This window comes from Triticum aestivum, chromosome 7A (assembly GCF_018294505.1).
Source record: "Triticum aestivum cultivar Chinese Spring chromosome 7A, IWGSC CS RefSeq v2.1, whole genome shotgun sequence".
In the NCBI taxonomy this organism is placed as follows: domain Eukaryota; kingdom Viridiplantae; phylum Streptophyta; class Magnoliopsida; order Poales; family Poaceae; genus Triticum; species Triticum aestivum.
This window is the reverse complement of record NC_057812.1, coordinates 704,400,509-704,407,145: the sequence shown is the minus strand read 5'-3', so window position 1 is coordinate 704,407,145 and position 6,637 is coordinate 704,400,509. Positions and strand designations below refer to the sequence as shown.

At 46.2% G+C, this 6,637-nt stretch overlaps 1 non-coding gene across 1 annotated transcript; it reads right to left on the bottom strand.

The window, feature by feature from the left end:
• Positions 1 to 4,758: 4,758 nt before the first annotated feature.
• LOC123155081 (U2 spliceosomal RNA) lies at positions 4,759 to 4,953 on the bottom strand. Its single transcript, XR_006477210.1, has one exon. It is a non-coding gene; the product is annotated as a U2 spliceosomal RNA (small nuclear RNA).
• Between the last annotated feature and the right edge of the window lie 1,684 nt (positions 4,954 to 6,637).

The window sequence follows — 6,637 nt, the reverse complement described above, 5'->3', positions numbered from 1 at the left end:
TTATAACGCAATGCAGTGCATACCGGGCATTCATTCAAATTCTCGTATTCACCGCGGTAGAGGATGCAGTCGTTGATGCATGCATGTATCTTCAGAACCTCTAAACCTAGAGGGCAGACAACCTTCTTTGCTTCGTACGTACTGGCGGGCAACTCGTTATCCTTTGGAAACATATTCTTCAACATTTTCAGCAAGTTTTCAAATGCCGAGTCAGCTACACCTGCCTCTGCCTTCCATTTCAGCAAATCCAGTGTGCAGCCCAGCTTTTTCAGACCATCATCGCATCCGGGGTACAGCGCCTTTCTGTGATCCTCTAACATGCGATCCAAATTCTCCCTCTCCTTTTCAGTTTTGCAACGTCTCCGTGCATTAGCAATGGTCCGACCAAGATCATCAACGGGATCATCACGTGCCTCTTCTTCACCTTCCCCTTCACCTTCAGCATCCTCCATGAAAGTATCACCGAAATGAGCAAGATAGCTTTCATCGATGAAATCATCCCCTTCTTCATCTTCTTCCATTATAACCCCTCTTTCTCCATGCTTGGTCCAACAATTATAGCTTGGCATGAAACCGTGCCGAAGCAGATGCATGTGAACATCTCTTGAGGAAGAGTAACCTTTCTGATTCTTACAGATAACACATGGACAGATAACAAAAACCCCCTGCTTGTTCGCATTAGCCACTACGAGGAAATCTTTCAAACCCGTAGTGAACTCGCCGGAGAGTCGGTTACCGTACATCCATTGCCGATTCATCTGCATTATTATAATATAAAATATATAATTAACCATCATGCATTTGTTAAACTAACTAGCTACAAACAATATAAATTAAACAATGAACTGCACACATGCATATTTTATCAATGACACATCAAAGGTTCATCAAGTTGCTAACCGCGATCGAGGAGTGTGGCTCCAACACTTCATGTCATGTTTGTTTCATACTCTTGGGGCATTTCATCAAACACCTTATGTGCATAAGAGGAACCAAAAGCAAACCTAGCTACACCCACTTGTGAAGAGAATGGCTCCAAATGGCTAAGTGTTGGCTGCTGGATGGGTATATATAGGGGAGGGGCTTTAGTTGCGGTTGGCCTGGCAAACCGCGACTAAAGGTGCCCGAAGGCCTTTAGTCGCGGTTGTCCTGGCCAACCGCGACTAAAGACCCTCACGTGCGCCAGCTAGCCACCGAGCGCCCTGGGCCCAGGCCTTTGGTCGCGGTTCACCTCCAGAACCGCGACTAAAGGTCCCATTAGTCGCGGTTCCTACAGCTTCGCGACTTATGGGGCTGGACGGAAGCCTGTTTTTGCATCAGTGTTAGTTGGAGACCTGCTGCCCAGTAGATGTAGATCATGAGCAGAAACTAGCACAAGCTTGGTACCGACACTGCTAAAGGGCTTAGAACGGTGCCTTCAATGGTGAAAATGATACAAAGATTTCGATATTGACATGTCCGGGGATGCGCCATGTATGAAACTTCCCACGGAGCACCTAGAAGAGTGCAAGGAGTGCGTCAACACCTCCATGAGGTGAACAATGCCCACGGGCATCATCATTGTTGGCATTGCCCATGGTGGAACTCAGTTTCACCCAGGCTACAAAATAAACTTCTATCAATCTAGAGGAGTAATCGACCCAAACCAATGAACCATCTCACACTTCCACCAGCAAGCCCCGCATGTTTCCGAGCATTGCCATTTAACTATATTCAATTAATGCTATAGCGCCGCCATGCACCACGCACTGCCATGCTACTCTAGATCAAGGAGCGAAATCACAAACAAATGTTGTGTGCACTCTCTATTCCCACCACGCTACCAAAATCGACACAACAACTAACGCACGGAGGAACCACCATCGGCCTCGCAAAGCCAATTTGTCATTGTCGAGCACGCGAACAATGTGTCGCCGCCCCTGAAATGTGCTTATGAAGAGATCCCCGTCGCCGCGGTTCATAGTTGAGAACTTTGTCGGCTGACATCCTCCGGCAACAAAAAGGGAATGAGGAGAACAGTACGGTGGGGGAGGGAACATGGGAGTGACGCGGGACCTAGGCAGAAAAAAATGATGAATTCCTTTCCTAAATACAAGATTATCTCGTTGCCCTAGAAAAAACATAAAGGTTCCAACCCAACTTTTCTGTAGGGTGGAAAAAAATTCTTCTCAGAGCTGCGAAAGGTAAGCCTAGTTATTTTTACCTGTATTTTTTCGGAAATAAGACAAGAACGTTTCTCCTTATCATTGGAGATTAATTACCAACAAGCTCCTCATGCTTTCGTCTCCTCGTAGTAGATAGCCAACGCCATCATGCTTCGTTTCATGGGGCTGCTCGTGATGTGGGAATCGTACTTTTGTCCAGAGTATATTCTTTTCTCATGGACAAAGTTAGTGTTAGGCCTGCTGTAGGCCGGTGAGGCTGGCTCGGTTTAGTTTCACCTCGCTTGTGGGAGGAGGCCATGACCAGCTTATAAGGGAGAGATTTCTTCCTCACTTCAGCCCGGGCTTTTGGGATAGAGTGTGCTCTTCACTGAATGCTGGCCCGTGTGTGCATAAACGTCCAGAACATGAATAGAGTGTGGCCTAGGCCGAGTTGGACGCTAACATCTGGTATCAGAGGCCGGTGAGGCTGCTTGGTTTCTAGAACATGAGTAGAGTGTGGGCTAGGCCGAGTTGGACACTAACATCTGGTATCAGAGGCCGGTGAGGCTGGCTTGGTTTTCAGAACATGAGTAGAGTGTGGGCTAGGCCGAGTTGGACGCTAATATCTGGTATCAGAGGCCGGTGAAGCTGGCTTGGTTTCTAAAACATAAGTAGAGTGTGGGTTAGGCCGAGTTGGACGCTAACATCTAATATCAGAGGCCGGTGAGGCTGGCTTGGCTTCCAGAACATGAGTAGAGTATGGGCTAGGCCGAGTTGGATGCTAACAGTTTAAAGTCTAGAATCAGCTGAATATTTGACCAAGTACACCGTGCGTATATTTCATCGGGACGATAATTTTTATGCGCCGTTTAAATATTTCATTTTGTCGATGGAACAAAGTCGAAGCATTTATCATATACTCCCTCTGTTCCTAAATACTTGTCTTTCTAGGCATTTTGAGTGAATCTACACTCTAAAATATGTCTACATACATCCGTATGTAGTAGTCATTTAAAATGTCTAGAAAGACAAATATTTAGAAACAGAGGGAGTAGTTGCCATTTTGGTGATATTAGTGTTCCTCATGATTTTTTTATTTTCGCCGTTAGTAGTGGCGCGCATGCGTGCGAGCCATGTGCCCTTTATATTTTCTTCGTAACAAAACATGACGATTTTCGTTGTATTTCAAAATTGTTGGTTTAATATGTGCACTATCGACATTCAAAAATATATCATACGCCTATTTTGTCGGTCATCAATTTGAGGGATTGATTATATATTTTTTAATTGATTCTTCTCATTATAAAACGGATTTTTGCCGTTTTTTAATTTATATTTCATGTGGTTCATATATTTATTTTATCTTGGTTAAAATCCATGTCAACAACAGTGGGATCTGTCGCGAGCTTTGTAGGTTCACGTGCCAAACGACTGCTCTTTCATCGGGAAGATCCAAACAAAAGCTCGAGTAAAACTAGTGCCAAGTAGTGGAAGATAAATCCAACCATCCATCGCCTTATAATATGACGCCCAGTCAAAGAATCGATGCACGCTGGATCGGAGCGAAGGAAAACCGGAGCACGTCCAGGGTGGATGGACGGGGCGACGAGCGGACCTGTCCAGACTCTCGGATAGTTCAGGCGAGGTTGTGATTGCGGCTGGATGCAGCAAAGCAAGCTGGATTCGAGCGTCGCGCTCCACACTACAGGTCTCTCGTCTGCACTTCACTCCGGTCTGAACCCTGAATGTGAACGAAGCTGACTGCACCGCTGCAGCCGTTGTACGTACTTCATTGTCATGGCTGGTCCTTTGGGAGTTGGTTAGCCACGATAGAGCTGCACGTTCGTGCTGATCAATACTTACAATTTTCGTGTTGCATCCTATCTTTTGTCTCTTACACAGTTACACTGAACCAACATGCATGCTTGGGCCTACCTCTGCTCTATCTGAACGGCAGCTCCATTTGTCTGAACCTTTTTTTTTCAGCCATGTCGGTCGACTGCTGTATGTACTTTGTTTCTTTTTTGGTATTTTCGTTTGTGAAACGATAAACTGGGAGTCCGAGACTCAATTAAATCTGACGGGTTCGGGTGCCAAAACTCCTGTTATTGGTAAGCATGGAGCGACACAATCCATTTCGCACGTGGAAGAAAAATGCAGCCTAAGATCCAAACAAACCCTTAATAAAACTTCTACTGCGACTTAAGTAGCAGAAAACCCCATCATCTTACATTCCCACCTCCCAGTCAAAGATGGATGGAATGAAGAAAGCGTGAGCGGACGGGACGCCGAGCCGACATGCGGGTGTGACGGAGCAGAAACGGAGTATATAAAAATTGTTGAGCAGAAGAACTGGTGGCGCTGATGGGAGTTCCATCGTCTACGCGTGGAGGCACCGGTAGGCAGAGGTTGCGGCCGGGTGCAGCAAAGCAAGCGAGCTGGACTGGACTGATCGGGCGTCTCGCTCCGCTCCAAACAACAGTCACATATGACACGGAGCTCTCCTGCAATGGAAGGAGCTAGCGTGCTTGAGAGGAGAGGGGGGTGTGACTGCGAGGACGTACATGTCTCCCTTCTGTACTTCACTCCGGTCTCTGAGCCCCGAAGCAATGCTGCAGTAGCAATGTCCCTCTGGACCGTGCAAATGAGACTCTGGTGAGAACCGTCCATGTAGCATGCTACATAGACAAATTCTCCCTCATAAAAAGATCACTTAATATCTCATGGATGTGTAAATCCACATATCAGATATTAAACTGATAAGAACATATGCTACATTTGATCTTAGCCAAGAGGCCGAGAAAGATATGCAAATGAGAGCACTTCTTCTCATGCAGATCAATTAACAAACTCTTCATTCTTTCTCTTTTGGTAGTAGCTAGCGAGGCCATCATGCTTCGTTTGGCAAATTTGATCTGTGGACAAAATTAAATCATATAGAACTGCGCGTAAAACTATTTCACGTGGCTGATTTTTTTGTGTGACACCCGATACAAAGGCGCCACACTATACTGTGCAACGCCTCACAGATAGGCGCTACACGCCTGGCCAGCGTTGCAGACTGCCTAAAAATTGCTAAGTCATTGTGCAGAGCCTAAGAGCTAGGCGCTGCACTATATAGTGTGGCGCCTAGCTCTCAGGCGCTGCACTAGTGGTTGCATTACAAAATGAAGCAACCACTAGTGCAACGCCTAGAAGCTAGGCGCTACACTGTATAGTGTGGCGCCTAGCTCTCAGGCGCTGCACACACTACTAGGAAAAATGTTATACACAGAACTTTAGCAGTAGCGCTTGTTAAAAGAGCACGCTACTGCTAGATAGCAGTAGCGCGTGCAAAATAAGCGCGCTGCAGATGGACATATATCAGTAGCGCGTCTCACCGAAAACTCGCTACTACTAAAATTCCAATCACTTAGCCGATGGGCTACACATAGTAGTAGCGATCTTTCAAAAACCGCGATACCGCTAATAAACTTATAGCAGCGCGTTTATGTGTAAATCGCTATTGCTAACGAAAAGAAAATGAGATGAAAAACGAATAGAGAAGTAAATGAAAATGAAAGAAATAGAAAAAGGAGAAAGGAAAAATATAAAATGTAAAGAAAAATAAATGAAAAAGGGAAAAAATGATGAAGACGTAGCAGTAGCGCGCTCTCTGAAACGCGCTATAGCTACCTTAGCTATAGCACGTTTTCTGTAACGTGCTACCGTTACTTTTGACTTAAGAAAAAACGGTTTCCCCCGGCCACCACTTCTCCCCCAAATCGATCCCTCTCTTCGCCAACGTCTCCCCCACTTTGCCGTCGCCCCCACTTCGCCGCCATCTCCTGCCGGCGTCGACGCCGCGCTCATCCTCACGGCCGCCGCCCGAGGTCGCCCAGCCTCACCGCCGCCGCCTCTGGGCCGCCCTCGACCTCACCGTCGCCTCCCTCGACCTCACCACCGCCGCCCTCGACCATACCGCCCCCGAGCCCGCCAAGACTGCCGCGTCCTAATCCTGAGCCCGCCCACCCCGCCCCTACCTCCGTCGCCAAGCACCTCCCCGCCACCGTCTCTCCCCTCTCTATAAGCCCCCCAACCCATCCTTTTTAGTTAATAGACGTTAATGTTAAGTAGTAGATAATGTTGATGTTTTTTAGTTAGGGTAATAATAGACGATGTTAAGTAGTAGATAATGTAGATGTTAATTAGTTCAGTAGGGTTTAGTTTTTAAATTGAGTTTTTTAACTAGATGTTAATTAGGGCAGTAGGGTTTAGTTTAGAGTAAAGTTTAGTTCAGTAGTTAACTAAATATAATCTATATTTGGTTTTTGAATTGAGTTTGAGAGAGCATGTATGATTTGTGTAGATTTTCTTGAAGTGTCAGACGCTATAGGACATGCAAATTTGAAGTGGTCAGGATATATGCAAATTCCTCAATTGTGTTTGCCCATGTTTCGATTGTGCCCAAGTGGCCTTTTGTTGTTTCCAGGGAATGAAGCTGAGTGGCCTAT